The sequence below is a fragment of the Tyto alba genome, unplaced genomic scaffold, assembly GCF_018691265.1.
Source record: "Tyto alba isolate M040663 unplaced genomic scaffold, T.alba_DEE_v4.0 Super-Scaffold_22, whole genome shotgun sequence".
NCBI lineage: Eukaryota > Metazoa > Chordata > Aves > Strigiformes > Tytonidae > Tyto > Tyto alba.
The window spans coordinates 14,541,909-14,560,452 of record NW_024881296.1 but is presented as its reverse complement, the minus strand read 5'-3'; the positions used below and the strand labels follow the sequence as shown (position 1 = coordinate 14,560,452).

The 18,544-nt window shown below is 39.3% G+C and overlaps 1 protein-coding gene across 6 annotated transcripts in view; it reads right to left on the bottom strand.

The window, feature by feature from the left end:
• The window catches only part of RPS6KA2 (ribosomal protein S6 kinase A2), a 302,187-nt gene that overhangs the window by 139,003 nt on the left and 144,640 nt on the right, over positions 1-18,544 (bottom strand). Inside the window, exon 1 of one of the 6 annotated variants that reach the window (XM_032996925.2) lies at positions 11,678-11,742. The exons of the other annotated variants lie outside the window; for them this stretch is intronic. The gene's annotated coding sequence lies outside the window, so the exon portion shown is untranslated. Of the gene's footprint in view, positions 1-11,677; positions 11,743-18,544 lie in introns of those variants that run through there. 6 annotated transcript variants of the gene reach the window in all.

Below are 18,544 nucleotides of genomic sequence, written 5' to 3'. Positions count from 1 at the left end.
ACCAACAGTTTACCAAAAAATAAAAAAAATATCCAGCATCATCTACTCTGATAATTATTGCAAATATTTATTCTTATCTAAGAAGAGCAAAGGCTGAATGGTAAATAGTAGTTTTAAGATGGTATTGTGACACTCACATGTATTAGGACCAAAAAAAAAAAAAAAAAGTTTTTTTATCCTTTTGTTTTCTCCTGTCCCCTGTATAAGAAGAACTCATTCAATGGATATCTGATTTTGGAAATAGTTTTCATTTCTCTAACTTCTCTGCCCTTGTAGGCTTCCTCTTTCCTACTGCTTCTGCTGTCTTCTGAAGTTCATTAGAGTACAGTGGAATTTGGGCATGTTCTTCAGCAGTATTTTGATAAATGCAAATCAGAAACCAGCCCAAGTCCTCTTTCTTTTTTCTGGCCTCATATTCTTCCTTTAGATGGATTGATACTAGAGGTAAATATTGATTCATGTGCCTGCCGCTCTCCTACTGGTTAAATACTTCAATTTTATTTTTTTAAATACTGAAACAGATATTTTTTCTATGTGTGTTTTATCCAGGAGACAGAAGTTTTACTGTGCGCTACAGCCAGCCTCAGCTCTGCTCTCTTCTGTAGACAGGCTTGTTTGTTTACATCTTTCCCCCAACCTAATCCCAGATTGTCATTGTCACCCTGCAGCCCTGTAGGAAAAAATGTATGTGATGTATTGTCTTTGTTGAATTACCAGATTAACTATTTTAAGAAAGATGAGTCACAGAAGACACATTGGTAAAAAAAAAAAAAATCTGATATAGAGTACAATAGCTTATATAAATACAATGGACAGGATTTTCAATAGAGTTAGCTGATTCCTGTGGGTCCTCTGTAAATTCCAGGGTACATGTCTACTTAACATAGCTCATAATTTTACTGCTTCAACTCTGCTGGTTTCCATTATCTTTCATACCTTTGAAAAATGCTTTGTAGAAAAATAAACCATGCTATCAACTTCCTCTGTTGAAAACCTAATAACTAAAACCAAATATATTTTACAAATATTTGCCTGCCTATCAACTGACAAATGAAATTTAGAGAGCATTTTACACATACATATTTGATTTAAACCACCAGAGTAAGTGAACGCCCATAATCACTTCTGATATAAAGGCTTCAACTACATTAATTTCCCCAATTTAATGCAGTATGATGAAAAAACTAGTAGGCTTATTTAATAATATACCTGTTGACCTCTTTCATCCAAGGAATGGCTAATATTTATGACCACTTTTACTGGAAGAAGGTAGTTGATGGAATTAGCTACTTTATGCAATCCTATCTACAAAGCAAGGGCAGACACAGAAACGGAGAAACTGGGCCTTTGATCCCAGGTGCAAGACCCTGGCCAGCAAGTACTCTCTACCAAGACTTTCTCCTGAGACCATGCAGAAAGTGCAATCCAGCTTCTGAGGTGTCTCCTCTGTGGGCCTCCTTGTTGTTCGTATCTTCTCATACACATTTTCATTAAGCTTTATTCATTCCCCTAAGTTTAGGCAAAGCATCCCAGACTGCTTTCTTTGCACGTAGCCTGTTACCGGTCCTTACTGTTTCACCTATGAGCTCTGTGAAGGACCTTCTTTGCTTGCCTTTACCCTAAATGAATGGTAAGTGTTAAATTAGTCTCAACAAGATTTTACCCAAGACTTCACTGAGCACACACTTGAAATCTTCATGATGTGGCTCCACCACCACACAGCATTGGGCACCACTACATTTCCAATTTGCATTTTGAAATATTACGAAAAGTTAAGACCAACTGAAAGCTGACACAAACCCTCAGCCAAACACCGAGCCAAATTTTGCTCACTTACTAAAAATGAATTGAAATTTTCATATTCCTGAGATTATATCAAGTCTCAATGAAAATTTGCTTTTTTTTTTTTTTGTGGTAAATTGGTGTTTGCTTCAGTTAATTAGAGGGGTTAACCCTATGCATTCTGAAACAATAGCTGTAATTCACTTGCCTGTGGAAGGGGCAATGAAATCAGTCTGTCTCACGTTACAGTTGACTAAGCATTTGAGCACTGGAGGTTGGGTCTTCAGGAGACTGAGTCCTCATATGTCCCTAGTTGAGCAGTTTGGTAAGAAGCTATTAAAGCTACTTACACTGTGCTTTACCTCCAATGTGAGCAGAGCAGGAGTTTCACTGTATTGGGTCTGGCTGAGATGGAGTTACTTTTCCCCATAGCAGCCCTCACAGTGCTGTGCTTTGTATTGGTAGATAGAAAGGTGTTGATAACACCCCAGTGTTACGGCCACTGCTGAGCAGTGCTTGCACAGCATCAAGGCTGTTTCTCCAACATTTCCCACTCACCAGGAAGATGGGGTTCGGGCAAGATCTTGGGAGGGGACATAGCCAGGACAGGTGACCCAAAGTGACCAAAGGGATATTCCATACCATATGATGTCGGCTCAGCAGTAACAGGTAAGAGAAGGAAGGAGAGGTGGGCATTCATTATTATGACATTAGTCCTCCATAGCAATTGTAACACATACTGAAGCCCTGCTTCCTGGGAAGTGGCTGGACATTGACTGCTGATGGGAAGTAAAGAATAAATATTTTGTTCGCCTTTGCTTCCACATGCATTCTTTCGTTTTGCTTTATTAAACTGCCTTTATCTTGACCCACAAGGTTTTTTTTAATATATTTTCTCTCCCCTGTCCAGTTGAGGACGGGGAGTGATAGAGTGTCTTTGGTGGGCACCTGGCATCCATCCAGGGTCATCCCACCACATTCACATATTTGAAATGTTCCAAACTGAACATTTTGAAGCTATTTGCAATAATTTTAAGTTCAAGGGGACAACTCATCTGCATAAAGTTTCTTGTGTGTCTGAATTATTTGCAAGTATTGAGGGCTTTTGTCTTACAACTCAGAAAGTATATGTTCTATACCATTCTTACTTGAAATGCATATGAATTCTGACTTTGATTTGACCAGAATTATTTTACTCAAAAATTCTGGTACCTGTGCTACTTATTTAGAACTATACAATGTGTATTGTGTTAAATCTGAACAGATTTTTTCACTATAAGCAGATTTTTCAAGAACCTATAAAGAAAAGGTACTAAAATTTTGTAATATGTGAAGTGTGTTGACAGAACAATGTAAAAGTTCCTCTTCCCTTTAAAAATAGAAACTGAAGCACTATTCAAGTAAACATTTATGCACATGATTAAATATAAGCATGCCTACTCATCTGCTACATCTGCATAAGTGTCTGCAGGATATGGGCCTAATTCCCAGTTTCCTTTCAATTCACTCATATTTCCAATCCATACTTTGGAACAAAAATAAATAACTCCAGTCACTCACAGCACACCACACTTCCAAGTCACTCTATGAACAATTATATGACATTTAGGGACATAAGTATCTCACATAATGTGGAGCTGAACTCCAGTTTGGGACCTAAAAAGCATGAATCATGAGTCATTAATCCTGTCGCTATATAGGATTGTCCAGACTTGTGCTGATGATTTGTAGTGTTTTTGAGACTCCAGCTAGTATAGGAACATGGCAACACACCATGCTTTCTTTTATACATGCCTGAAAATATTTATCACAGTCTTGCAATAAAATGCCTAACTCCCAACTCCTCATCCACAGCTTTAACAGGAGAGTAAAAAATTGTAAAATTTTCATTCTCGTTGCAAGAAAACAAAGCCATTAGATTTAGTAAAAGACTAGTTGAGAGATGCCCTATATTATTTCACCAAAAGCCTTTTTCCTCTTCCAGTGAAGCAAAGATGTGTTATCTTCAAAATGTTACTTTCATGTGCATCCAAGGTAATTTTCCAGCCTCACTGAAGAAAGCAATCAATTGCAAATCAAATGGTGGAAAAGAGTATGATAGTATATTGTCCCATAAAAGTAAATGGTAGGTACAGTCTTGAAGCAAGATTTTAAAATATAAATTTGATGAATGGAAAGAAAGTGTACTGGAGAAACAGTTTCAGAGTTCTGTCTAATTTGGTATACTTGAGAACTAGAAATGTTCAGCACATCAAAAGCTCATGAGGACCAAGTGGGCGAGGCACAGCTCAGCAATTCTGACAAAGAATATCCCTGCATGCTCTAAGTAAACTGCTAAAAATCACTACTAAAACTATCATTTTAAAAAATTAAGTAAATACAATGAGTCAAATTCTGTCATCAGTTCCAAGGGGGCACCTCCCATCCATCCTTCTCATCTATGGAACAGACCAGCAGAGAGCTGAGATACATTTTTTCCATAACCTTTTACTATTTTTCAGTGCCATGAAGCAGATAAAGAATTCCAGTGATGCAAGAGGAAACTGAAAGCACTTCTCTCTCCAGTTTTATGAATATGCTTGTCCAATGGTTCACAGTTGGCTTTTGTTTCATCTTACTTCTCTTGTCTACATGAAAGATCTGTATTTTCCTTTTCTTTTTTTTTTTTTTTTTTTTTTTTTTTTTATTTGGCTCCTGATGCTGAAGATAATCTTATTCATTGTCTGGAATTCTCTTGACTGTTTCATTAAAGAGCCACTAACAAAGGATGAAAAGCAAGTCCAAATTTTGCACTCTGGCTACTGATGCTCTGTGATGGTGAGCAATTGCTGCCGCCTTAGATGCACTGCTAGCAATGCAGTATAAACCTTCAAAGGCCTTATTTCATTTGCAAGCAGAGACAGCAGTCACAAAGTGTTATGACAGAGGTCACCATCAGCATATGACATGCCTTCAAAAGAAGACTGTTAATGAGCTGCTACCAATCATGGACCCTCTGAAATAAAATTGCAATACCTTTGAGCTTTCAGGAAGGTTAAAAAAAAAAAAAAAAAGAAGAAAAAGAAGTAAGAAAACCCCCAGATGCTTATGGGCAGCTGCCTCAAGGTGTGAAACATTCTGTTTGTAGTTTGCACACAGCTTACTATAAGCAGCTGTTTCTTCACCAGACCATGGTGAAGGGGGACAGTAACAACATGCGAGAAGGAAAACAGAAGAAAATGAGAAATTGAGAAAACAACTTTGTAACAGTTTTAGTGCTTGCTAGAGATTTTTTTCTGCTGCAGCTGAAGACTATTTGTGAGGCTTAAAACAAACCCCACCTTTCCAAGCACAGAAATAGTGGCATTTAGAGGAAAAAGCAAGACTGCAACCTGACAAGGTCAAGGCTACAAAATTAACTAGTGAGATATTATTTTTATTATTCACTAAAATGCTGCCAGATTGTAGTTATCAGAAGCAAACTAAGTTGTGTAAATGTCTTTTATACTCTGCAGTGAGTTCCTTGTAAATGTATGTGGTTAAACACTACTACCTCATGCCCATATGACTGGCAGGAATACAACTGTGTATAAAAACTGAATTATCTCGTCTTGCTTCTATTAGGTCTGAAGTGCACTAGTAAAGTAGCAAAGAAATGCTTGATTCTTCTGTTCATAAACAAAAAGACCTGTTAATTTCCAAAGTTGTGAACCCATCAGTTTTCCTCCCCACGCTAAATTCCTACAAGAATTGAAGGAAACGGTCGCTGTTGATAAGGTTTGGGTAAACCTCTGGGAACAGCTGATGTGAGCTAAGGCAACTTGCAGCAGTTGAACATCCTCTTCCTCCTCTGCTGGACACTCGGGTCAATTTGAAATGTCCTGACATTCACCCATCCCTCCCAGAAATGTGGAACAGCTCAAGTGGCCGTTCCATCTCACTGCTGTAGCTGGTATGGTTCTTCAGTGCCCTTTGCATGCCAGACGTTTTGCAGGGCAGAGAAAAATCCCCCAGTGCAAAAAGCCTGTTTTCTGAACTGCACGTACAGCTCTGTATTAGAACAGCTCCTGAACAAGTAACCTACTGACTTGCATGAGCTTTAACAGGCAAGACACAGGCTGCCTCTGCTCCGTTTCTCACTTGGCCATGCTGGTTTTTCTGTTAGCACACAAGATTCAACCTGCTAACCTGGGCACATGCAAGTCAGTTTGCACATTTGTACCAGATCTCCTGTGATCTGGATTCACTGAAGATGCTGCTTTTGTGTGTCCAATAACTGCACACACAGCAACTGTCTGAGGTCACTGTTTCTTGTTTTGTTTTGCCAGACAGATGGCAACTCCAGCTGTAAAAGGCATTACAAAGATGGGAGCCAGAGAATATGCCAAAAAAGGGATGAAGAATGGAAAGGAAATTACAAGAGTAGGAATCTCCTGCACTGTCCAACATATTCTAATAGCTACATTCCCACTCCACTCCTTATAAGAACAATAGGCATGGTCACCTAAAGATTATTATTTCTTTGAAAACCAAAGTTCTTTGATTGTCTGCTCCACAGACAATCTGCTGCCCTTTTCACATTTTCCAAATGTGGTTTTAAAATATGTCATTCTGTCATGGCAGTTTTGGACTGTGCTACTACTCATACGTCTATCGGAACCAAAAAGCTGTGAGGCTGTCAGGTGTGACATGTCACCCAGCAAATTCAATAAAAAATATTTCTTCTTGCTTGCAGTTCTTCAAAAAAATGACAAGAGGAAAAAAGAAAGAAAACACAGCAAAAAAGCATAGGCCTTATTATTGATGAAAAGACTATAAATGCATGTTTGCCAAGCAAATCCTTGTATCCAATGATTCATGACAATTGTTACTGAGAAAGATCTGTTTCTAGTAACACAGGGAAAAAAAGCAGAGACCATTTCAGAACTCAGATGTTCCCAAACATACTTTTAAAGTTAGTGCATCTGATTTTTAATACTTGCAATCACGCATACAACTTTAAGTGGAGATTAATTTCATCTACCAAAGGAACCTGTCAATTAGGAATTACTGTCATTATTTTCATTGCAATTTTTGCCACATGATCTAGGAATTAATTACTTTTCCTGAAGTTGGAAGGCATGAAGTAGACCATGACATGCATTCCTTCCCTGTGATCACCTAAGGGAAACTCCACCATTGCATGTTGATGCAGAGACCACAGCAAAACACATGAGAACTGGGGGTAAAGTATTCCTGGATGAAAAGCCTGAGCTGTAAAAGGCATTGCCAGAGGGGATGAGGTCAAGTGAAATGAGAGCATCTCTAAGGCACACTATAAGACTCTCTCAGAGAGTTTTTTCACCACCATTTGTACCCATTCCCCAGAAATGCCTCTCTACCTAAGGACAGCAGAAGAGTGTAAGGCTTCAGGCACTCTTCATCATGAAGGCATAATTCACCAGCCAAGTGCTTAGAGGCACACTTTTGGCAGATGCTGCAAGAAACCTCCTGAACAACTAAAGAAAGGGGAAAGAAAGAACACTGCAATTGGACATCGACATGTAAATACGTTCTGTCAATCTCACTTTTTTTTAGTTGCTTCCAAAATTTAATCTCGTTTACATTCAGATTACTGTTTTATTGCCAAAATAAACTCTTCAACTCTAGTTTTCTACTATCTTGCCTGAAAATAAATGTCAGGAGGTTTAAGGTCAGCCTTTATGCATACTGGAACCTGGGATGCATTGGTCAAGGAGGGTTCCTGAAATTTCCTGTCATCTCTGGTCCCTCAGTTGCACAACATGACATCAAGCCCTTCAGAGTCATGGCTAGAGATAGGCTTTGGGGGAGAAGGAGACACATAGTGCACTGTATCTCTTCAGCCTCATGACATAAATGAATTTGAGAGTAGAGCTGATGAGGAGATGCTGCTGGCTTGCATCTGTTTGTGTCCCTACAACAACTTCTCAAATATCTTTCCTCCTCCCCTAGCAGACCTTACTGGCAGTCATGGGTATGGATGATTAGAAGCTTGCATGCCACGTAGACAGCTTCCCTGGCTTAACACTGTGTGCCTCCATGTAAGAGGGAGAATGTTTTTGACCTGAGAGACATAGAGAAATCAACAGTGGTGAATGGACAGGGAACCATGCAGAAGGTAACAGAGGAAAGAGACAAAGCAGAGAAGACCACCTGAGGTCAACAAAAGAAAACCTGGGACAAAGTAGTGGGTGGTGGTGAGAAGTAAGAGCTACAGGATGTTCAGGCCAACAATCTTTTTCCTTCTAAGAGTCAGCAAGTGTTATTTAAGAGGAAGCTCATTCGCTTTCCTGAAATAGTAAAAATTTTTGCAGAGCCAATCACAGCTAAAACACACAGTGCTGTATTATTCATAAGCATTTTAGCAGTCTTTGCCTGGACTTGTCTAGTGATTATGATTTGTATGACAAATACAGCAGTGTAACATCTGCATTCTTTTCCTAGTATGCAATAGGCTATACCATTAATACTAAGCATGTAAATAGCACTACAAGCTCACACATTGCTTTTCATAGTAAAATGTATTTCCTATCTCCCACCCACCCACCAGAAAGCATAAATACAGTTCAGATAACACATTCCAACATAGTATATATCAAATTTTATAATGTGATAGGGAAAGAAACTGGTTTGCCTTTCTCTTAAACTGTTGAATAGGAGTTGCATTTGGCCCATGGCCACAGATCCGTACCTTCGCTGACCTGCCTGGACTCCTCAAATCCCTCCAACGGGTCTAGTGGGAACTGCGCTTCAGCCCCCTTGTGCCCCCCAGAGCTGTTTCCCTTGTATATACCTTCATAATGGCCTGTCACAACACATTCTCAGACCTCAAGTGGTGGAAAAGGCCAAAGACCCCAGCTGTAGCCCTTGCTGGGGACACTGGCATAGAGGTTGCGAACCTTAACCATGATCAGTGCAAAAAGTAAAAATACAGCAATTGGAATGAGCATAAATTGCTTCAACAGAGAGTGGCACAGGAAACGTATTTTAGAAGGAAGAATCTCACTCTCAGCCTTGAGGTGAGTACAGATATTAATCTCTACCCCATTCCATTTTATTAGATAAACCTATTTATAAGATAAACTTACTCATACCCATTAAGATTTACAGCCTTTTGATCAGACACCGTAACTGTAAGCAATCTTATTTGTCCCAAGCATAACATGAAAGTCCATCAATTTCTGCATGCTGGATCTCACTTATCCTTCAGGTTTGCTAGATAAATTTCTGAGCTGTGTACAGATTACCATGGAAATTTAAAACAAACTGCTCTGCTCCTCAAGGGGAAAGTATATTTCTACCCTATCTCAACTATTCTCTGAAAACAAAATGAGGAAGAAATTATATTCTAACCTCAGGAGAGATTTTTATTAAGCTGAATCTACTGAAACTAGTGTTGCCTCCTGCTGCTGCTTAGTGTTGACAAATAGTTCAGGGGCAACCCCCTCCACCCCGCCTAAATTGTATCAGTAAGTTTCATTGTTTAGATATCTATAGGCTGGAGGTTATTTTTACTGCATCCTGTCAACAGTGAGAGGACAAAACTGCCAGGAAGAGGATGCATTAGGCTTTTACATTAACCGGTGGTAAAACTAGCGCCCATGATAGCCTAGACCTGGTCATTCACTTGCTGACACATGTGTACTGTGTGTTACTGATTTGTTTTTCCATATTAATGCTTAGTTCACATGACACTATAGATCCCACAATCTTACAGACCTAGAGCTCAACGGAAGACAATCACCATTTGCTAAAAGTACTGGGGAAGGTTTAGAAAAACCCAGCCTGTACTGCTAGGGAGGGTGAGCTCACATGCCAGCAGCCCTGAAACTCTTGTCTGGGCAGCCCAGTGAACAATTGCATCATAACACATAATCCCAACAGAAAATTGATCATCTGTGTACACCTCATATTCATAGAAAATAACTAATTCTTCTGACTTGTAGTTGGAAGTGTAACTCAGTACCACAGTCCAATTTACTATCAGATGATTATTGACTTGCATCCAACTGGAAACGCACACTCATTATAAGCACAGGACTGGTAGCATGCATTTGTAGGTTGCTATTGCTGTTTTATATAGCTTTCAGTACTATCCAGACACAAGAGCAGTAAAAAAGTTCCCTTCAGATGAAAACTTGATCTAAGAGGCCAGCACATTGGTCCAAGCCTCAGTCGAGACCTCAGAATGAATTTATAACAGCTAAACCTAAAGCTTTATCTTTCATTGTCCTCTAAAGTATTACTTTTCTATTCTATGTTAAATGGAGTCTTGTGTCAGCAAGTAACATTGGCTTAGGTCCTGAAAATGTATGTTATAATTTTAAATTCAAAATCTAAATTTTATGTTGAAGACATTGCTTAAACGTATCACTGAATGAAATGATATTAAAATATATTTTTAAAGTCAATAGGACTGGTTTTGAAAGGAACAGCATTACTTTTCAGAGCAGTGCTGGCAATTTTAGTAAATGAACTAATTATTGAAGAGTTAAATAAGGGACCATTTTTTATGTACACGTCTTTAAGGCTTTGTAGAGATAGAGCCACATGAATATTTTCCTCTCTAGTCCCATATACTCTACAGAAATTAACATAGCATTTTTTGAAAAACTGGCATGGGCCATATATTCTCAATAGCTAGTGACCTTGACAAATTAATATTTAAGTCTCTGGGCCCATTTTTTCCAATAAAATTAACACAGTGGAATCTTGACTATAAAGAAAAAAAAAAAACACAAAACAAAAACACAACAAAAATCAGCCAAAATCTGTTGGCTTAGATTCACTGTCCAAGCTTAGGGGAATGCAAAGTACACGAACCATGTAAAAAGTAAATTGCAAGTGAGATTTTTAAGAAGTATTAGCATTTTTGTATTACAGAGTAATAAAAAAGTGATCTAGAAAAAACATATGTATAATAACCTAGTAGCATCATGATAGTGATATTTTCTGGATCATAACTGTGGCCCCATGCACATGCACTGGATGTTGTAAAGGGCAGGTTCTTCTTTTAGAAAAGCACTTAAACAAAATCTTAAGTGGCAGATTGCCAGTGATGCTCTACTGCATGTACCAAAAACCAGCAAAATCTAACTTGGAAAATATGTTACTGAAAATGGGAAATGAAGTTTGCTAGGCTTATGTCAGTAGTGTTTTAGGTTTGATCTACAACATCAAGCTTTTGCTGGCCTAGCTTTGTTACTTGTGAACACGAAAAAGAAATGTTGCCTGGTACACAGATGTAACTTTGACCAGCCACAGTCCTCCTGTTGGGTTTGCTTCCATCTTTCAGGGAGATGTTTTGTTGCATTCTCCTGTAATATTGCAGGTGCAAGCTGCATGTTCTTTGCTGGACTTTGTTATGCTAGAAAAAGCAGGAGCCTGTTAATTATCTATCACTCACAGGATTTCCATCTAAAAACTGAAAACACTAGAGGATATTAGCTTTCCTCAACACAAACTCTGTATCTATAGCAGGAGGAGTTACCAGCTGTGATTCACCACAGTGCATTTCGGGGAGGATGGGGGGACAAGATTTGCAAAGTACTAAACCAGCTGGCAGGAACAGCTGCTGAAACAGTCAAAACAGGGGTTTTTTCCAGACATACAGCACACTATGCTTCTGAGAAGAGTTTCTCAGCCTCGTGTTGATTGTTTGTTCATTCTAACCATCTCCACACCCTTGTTTCTCTACTTTTTACCTCAGTGTGCCTCCTTTCCTCCTCTCTGCCATGTTCCTCTCTCCTCCCTTCTTTTCTCATTTTAGATTTAGTTCTAAGTGAGCCTTCCTCCCTTCTAGAAGCTCCACATCTTCATCAGTCCCAGTTTTGTTAACTTCCTCTCTCTCCTATAGCCTCTGATTGCCAGCCCCTCCATCACATCCCCTACTTACAAAGTCCTCAGGGCATTTTCTGCCTTCACAATCAAAGCACCTAGCACAGCCATGTCCTTTTCTTACTTAGATGGTGTCTCCCAACACGGAATAGCCATAGTCATAGCAATGGCTACTCCACTGAAATGAAATCTCACTGCTCCTCTTGCACATCTGATGTGGCAAAACATCTGAAAAAGAAAAGTATTTGTAATCCCTCATTCCTCTCTTACATCACAGCCTCTTCTCAGGCATGCCCAAGGCTCAGGGCATGGACCAAAGGAGTCAGACTGCAGTAGCGGCTGGTCCCCAGCGGGGGACAGGCTTGAAAGTCCATCAAATGAGCTGCCTGGAGCATGGACAAGGTAAAAGAGGCAGATGTGTGTACACATGTATGAATTGTATGCATGAATTTGTGTGCACACGCCTGTGCGCGTCCAGGGACTGCAGCAAGACTGCTGACGGTGTCGGGAGCAAGAACTGGGGAAAGCAGGCAGGGGCCAAGGAGAATCTGCAGTGCTGTATGTGTGTATGCTGGGTAAACAAACTGAAGGCTTCAACTCATCATTACTTGATTTTCTGTTTGAATTACAATCTCACATAAATATATAACATTTAAAGTTGGATATTATATACTTTTAGAATAAGAGATAGTATGTAGAGATCCAAAAATGCAGATCTCCATTAGCAATACGTAACAATAAGCTTTATTAGGCCTGCAGAAACCAGATTCTTGACCATTTACCTTCCTTTTAATTCATGGTTACTTGTCTAACACAGGTTAGACATATGTAACAAGCACTGCCATTAAAGACTTTCAACATCAGAAATAATGCCCACTAATTCCACATTAGAAAATAATTGAAGTTCTATCTTAGATAACCTCCTTGGTAAAAAACAGAAGTCATGAAGCAATTTGGAGCCTGGAGCAGGCCCCCAGCTCTAAAGGACCAGAAGCATATTTCTATTTGACACTGGATGGGTGGGTGCAGCACTCTGCAGCCTTCCCTGAACTGGTTCTCCTGCCAGGGCACCTTAACGTTACTGGGGGTGGAAGGGGTAAGATTTGTGGTCTTTTATTACTGTGCTCTAATCAGTCTAATCGTTTCAAACAGTAAGGTACCATCTCTGACAGTCTGAAATCAGGAAATATAACCAAAACCTTTCAGGCAAACCCACAGATTTTACCATGGAGGAGAACATGGAGTGGGGCCAGTCTGCAGTATTTTGAAGACTACTGAACAAACGGTGTACATTGCCTTTACTCCTCATCATTTTCTATTGTAATATAAATGCAATCACTGCTTTTTTCCTCAACATTAAGTAGTGTTTCTGGACAGTCAGAACAAAAAAAAATAAACTCAATCCAAAATATCTGACTACACATATCTTTGATTTTAAAGCTTGAGTAATTACAAGCACAAGAGAATGTCTTAGACTACAGGCTATATTAACAGTGATCTTTACAAATGTTTCTGACATCAGAGAAGTTAATTTTACCAACTTCTGTGCCCTTCTGTGTGGATTGCAGCAATGCCAAAATATTCTAAGACTGAAAACTCACAAAATACCCAAACTAATAAGTTCCTTATTCTCACTTCCTGAAAAAAATGAAGCTTGAGGTATTTGGCTGAAGCAGTTAAAAAGTACAAAGATCCTTGCTTGAATCCTGCAAAGACTTGTACATATAAGATATAGTCTCATCAAAGATGACATGCCTTTCCAGAGTCAGATAAATATCAGACTTAGCTCTCCGGTATTGTAAATCCAACAATACTCATACAGATATGCTTGGTTTGTAAAAAATAAATCAACTGTAAAATAATATTCTTCTAAACAAAATGGTGAATTAAAAAAACAAAACAAAACAAAACAAAAACCAACACAAATGCAACAAAATAATAAAAACTGAATTATTCCTCATTTTAGAATTTTATAAAATATTACCTGTGCTACTTGCCAAATGTCCAGAAAACTATGCCTCTTAAAGCTTTTCTACACTGATCTTATTTTTCCTCATGCCTGCTCAAATGAGAAAAAGTTCCCTCAAATGAACATATGTCTCACTTCAAGAATAAAAGATAGGATGAAGAATGTTTCTAAACATTAAATGGAACATAGGATGGCTATTTTCTGTCGCTATTTTTTTTTTTCCAAATGTGTTTCTAAACAAGAAATACAAGTAATTGCAGACTTAAACATAGAAGAGAAAGAAAAACAGTATAAAATTGCTTGATAATATAAAAATCCCCATGTAATCATCACAGTTCCAAAAAAAAAGGTCATCAGCAACTAAGAGTTTAGCCTGTGCAGATCTGTTGGAAGGATGCTGGGGAAAGACCGCGTGCACTTGCACAGAAGCCACCTGAACACAGAAAGAAGCAGGTTTTGAATCCAGACCTAATTTACACAGATCCCTGGACATCTTCCCACGAATGACTTGAGCCTCCAATCATCAGAGTTTGGCAGATTTAGCAATGGCAATCAAAGATGCTTTTGATTCCCACCATTTGCTCCATCTCCCTTGGAGATCCCTGCCCCTCTGTTGGGGGCAGCAGGACAGATAGCACATCTGCCCATCACCACCCGAGGTCACAGCCCGGCACGTTAGGGCCAGCCCTGCTCCATCCACGATTTGAGCTAGCACACCATGCAGGCATCGGCAAGCTGCAGAAGCACGGCCACCCGTTCCTGCCTCCTACCACTGCTGCAAGGCAGGTGACCCACCAGCAACCCACTGCAGGAGCACTTCATCTTCCCAGTTTGCTGAGGCACTCGCAGCATCGCATGCTTCCTGAGAGTTGCAGCAAGAGGTAATTGGGAATAGGGCTGGGAACCTCACAGCCGTGTGTCGCAGTCACATCCTACCTGGCTTGGGCAGGGAGGGCAGGAGCTGAGTAAGGGAAGCAGTGAGGAGGAGGAGTGATGTAAAGCCCCTCTTTTTCCCCTAAGCCAGTCTGTTGACTGGAGTCTGTTAGACTGTTCTAGGTCAGCAACCGGTGTTAATACAGAAGAGAATAAAACTAAAACCAGTAAGACATCAAGGCAGGAAGATGTCTGAAATAGAACCTCACTAAATTTCTCATGGCTTGTCATTCCATTAAATAAAGTTTATGTACTGTTTAATACAAAGACTAACCTCTCCTGCCCTCTGCTCCACCAAAGCACACTGCCCAGGAGGAGGTGGCTGCGCTGAGACTGTTCTGCTGACCAGTTTGGGATCAAGGCAGCAGATACTTGCAAACTAAACAAGATTTAAAGTCTGGTTTGTCCCCTGTTCTGTGGTCATGCTAACTCAGTTCACTACAGGCTGCTCCAGGGAACAGAAGGATGTTCTGTCCATTTATTTTCTCCCACAGACTAGTTACACTGTGGGTAAATTTTTTATTTTTTTTTTTTTTTCCCCATCTTTGTTGTTCATTCTCAAGCCTCTCTCTCTCTCCCTCCAGATTTCCTCTAGGCCCTACACCATCTGTCCAAGCACTCCTTCTCTTTATGCACACTGTTGCATTCTATTCCTTCTCTGTCTGTGATCTATATTTAGTTGTTTTCCTGTTTATATACCCCTCCAGAGAGGGGTATTGTTGAATGTGACTAGTCAGGAAGAGAAACAATGTGGTTAGAGCACAAATCCTTTCAGAAGAGTAATTGGGATGAGAAGCTGTACAGGATTGAGTAGGATAGAAAACTTTTTCCCTAAGATTAATCAGAAACAGAGATCTGAATATAAATCCATAAAACCCCTTACAGCTGCCTGATCAAAGCCAAAGAACACCTAAGGCAGGGGAAGAAACAAAGGCAAGGAAACACATGAAAACTTTTTTCTCTTTTTGACACTGTTTTTTTTCTTTTTCCATAACTAAGATAAAAACAATTTGGCTTTAAAAACCTTATATCTGTGTCTCTGCTCAAACTACCAGGAGCCCCTAAATGTGAATCCAAGAGTGCATACATGATGAAAGCTCTGGAAAATGTGTACTGAAAGACTACTGAAGAGTTCAGTGTTGGTTGGTCCAGAGACACTTAACGTGTCTTTAGCGGAGGAGTAATAAGCATAAAGCTGGTTCTCAAGAAGTTGGCTGCAGCACGACTGAAATCAGGACAGATGAGAATGCATGGGCCTATGTTTCTCATCTTCAAGTTTCTTACAATAGTAAGTAGCTTGTGAACAGACGGGGTGGAGGTAGGGATGGTCTGGAATTCTGCTTTGGAGTTTTACCATTATAATTGTGTAAACAGCTTTGATTACCATACAGAATCAACAACTCAGATAGTCTTTAACATTATGTTAGTAAATGCATTGACAGCTAAGGGGGAGCATTGGGTGCAAGTCATTCATTTCCCTGGTATCACGAACTATAAAACCAAAAGCTGCAGGACTTTGTAAAGCACCAAAGATATTTGAAAAACTCTAAAAGGGTATGAAAAAAGTGATTTCACATTTAATTTTGCTGGGTGAAAACCTGTGTGTGTCACCAGTAGATGGGGCACAGTGTGGGTTAGAAAAATGCCTGCGCTATGGTAAGAACATCTCGCTACTTCAGACAAATATGAATGTGGATCTGCCCTCAGTGACTAGCAGACATTCCCTGGCCAAGGAGGGTCCACAGCCTTTGCTACAACACCAGAAAGGAGGACAAAGGGAAAGAGTGGAAATGAAGGACAACAGAAGGACCACAGGAGTTTCAAGAAAAGGACACTTGCAGCCTGTCATGCTCTGCTGAGCTTGTTTGTCTCAGTCAGTGGCAAGAATGAGTGTTTGTAAGATATTTAAACAATGGGAGGGAAGTGGCTTAGTCTCCAGGATGGGCTTCAGCAGTGGAATAGAAGATGTATCTGAAGATCTGAAGTAACTGAGAAAAAGATTATTTGATTAGCAGCACTTTTCGGGGGCAGGAAGAACCTCTTGAAGACCAAAAGGGAAAAGCCTACACCTGTGGGGACAGGAGATGATCTAGAAAAATGGCTCGATCATGAGAACAAAAAGGAAGGACCAAGGTCAGAAATTGTTCAGTCATGCCCTGAAAATCACTTTAAGAGGAGTGAAGATCCTGAAAGGGAGAAACAATTTTTAACATAAGTTACACAATACCATTTTTGGGGAGAGATTTCCATGACTTAAAAAAAAAAAAAAAAAAAAAGGAAAAGGAATGGAGTTTGTTGTAATTTACAGTCCAAAAGGAATGTCAGCAGCAAAACCCTAAGCTGCTTATCTGTTTGGTGTCCAGCCGAACTAAACAAACCTCCACTCTGAGTCAATGAGAGGTTGCATATGGTATTATGAGATCAAACTCTAATCCTCTTAGTAGCATTTTCCCTGGAAAAACTGTGATACTATATGTATTTACTCTGTTACATGCATTAGTCATATAAATGTTATATACACACACACACACAAAAAGCTGTAACGACAACATATTCCTTATATGTTGTATAATCTGAATCCTGTTCAAAAACTGTCCTAAAAAGGACCAGAATACCACTAGGCATTATTTGCTTATGTTCCCTTTATTTCAAACAGCAGAACAGACTGTCTGACAAAAATGTGTGTATAATCTGGTTAGTGTAAAACATTTGTTATATGTGCCCACATTAAGTCCCCTTCTGTCCTCTATGCATTAATGTCTCATTTGTGATTCAGAGGCAAAGTGTAAGGAGGCTGTACAAAACAGGTCAGTTTTAATTTCAGCTTGTAGGGCACAGGTATATAGCAGGGCTTGACTAAGAAATTTAGCAGTTCCACAGTGTGACCATGCAGAAATCTTGCTGTGCTATTTACATATCCCCCAATCACCAGAAAATGTCAAACTTTTGTATATTGACCCACTTGACTGTTCAGCATGCAAATGTGAGACATCAAACTACCTACATAATTTGATAGTATATAAATATAGTCCTATCTAATGGAATTTTGTAGTAATTATTTTAATCCAGTATTTCAAGGAGAGCACAAATAAAAAACAATATTATTCCCAGACTTGCTTGCTCCAAAGATTCCTGCCTGAGGACTCCTAACTGCATACTGCAAAGCCTCTCTTACTAAACAGTCTAAATATCCACTTTTATCCAGATAAATTAATTATTCATGCCAGCAAAGCCAATATCAGCTAGCAACACAGGATGTTCCAAGCAAACTCTGATGCTCTATTATAATTCTGTAACAAGCTTTCTAAAACGTTGTGAGTTATTGTACTATGATAATTTTTCTGATGAATTCTTACTTTGGCAGCCTATTAACATCTATAAGATTGTTAAAATAATTCTACTGATAATTCAATCATTTGATGTTCAGTTCTGTGAGTTTTTCCTCCATAAATCATAGTACAATGCCTCTTTTTTTCCCCCTCAGTACATCATATAATATGTAGCTCCAAACAACCATATTTATTATACTTCAAGACAAAGATGATCACTGAATTCCAAAGAGAAAAACAGCCGGCATCATACTATGTTGCCTCCCCCTTATCTCAAAAGCATCTTGGTAACCTTGACAAAATACTGCTACTAGTTACTTCTTCTGCCTCACCCATTAGATGAGAAACAGGAATTACTAAAACAAAAAATCTAGTTTATTTCATAGTACGAGAAACTTTAGTAAAAGACCTCACCATTATGATAAATAATCTCATTACAGTGTACTATAGTATTTCAAAGCCCAAATATTTATTCAGGTAAATACTGATCCACTTACTTCTGCAGCAAATCCAAATACACTCCTTACAAAAAAACCCTAGCTTGCTTCCTGGCATTGACCTATAGAAACTGTTCTGTAAACAATGCAGTATTTCTTATCAAGCTGTTCCTCTGTCTCTTGCCATCTCCCTCTGCTTGGCTTCTTTAGTGGCTAAGGAGTATGCTTCAAGCACTCCCCCTGTTCCTTCATTTTGT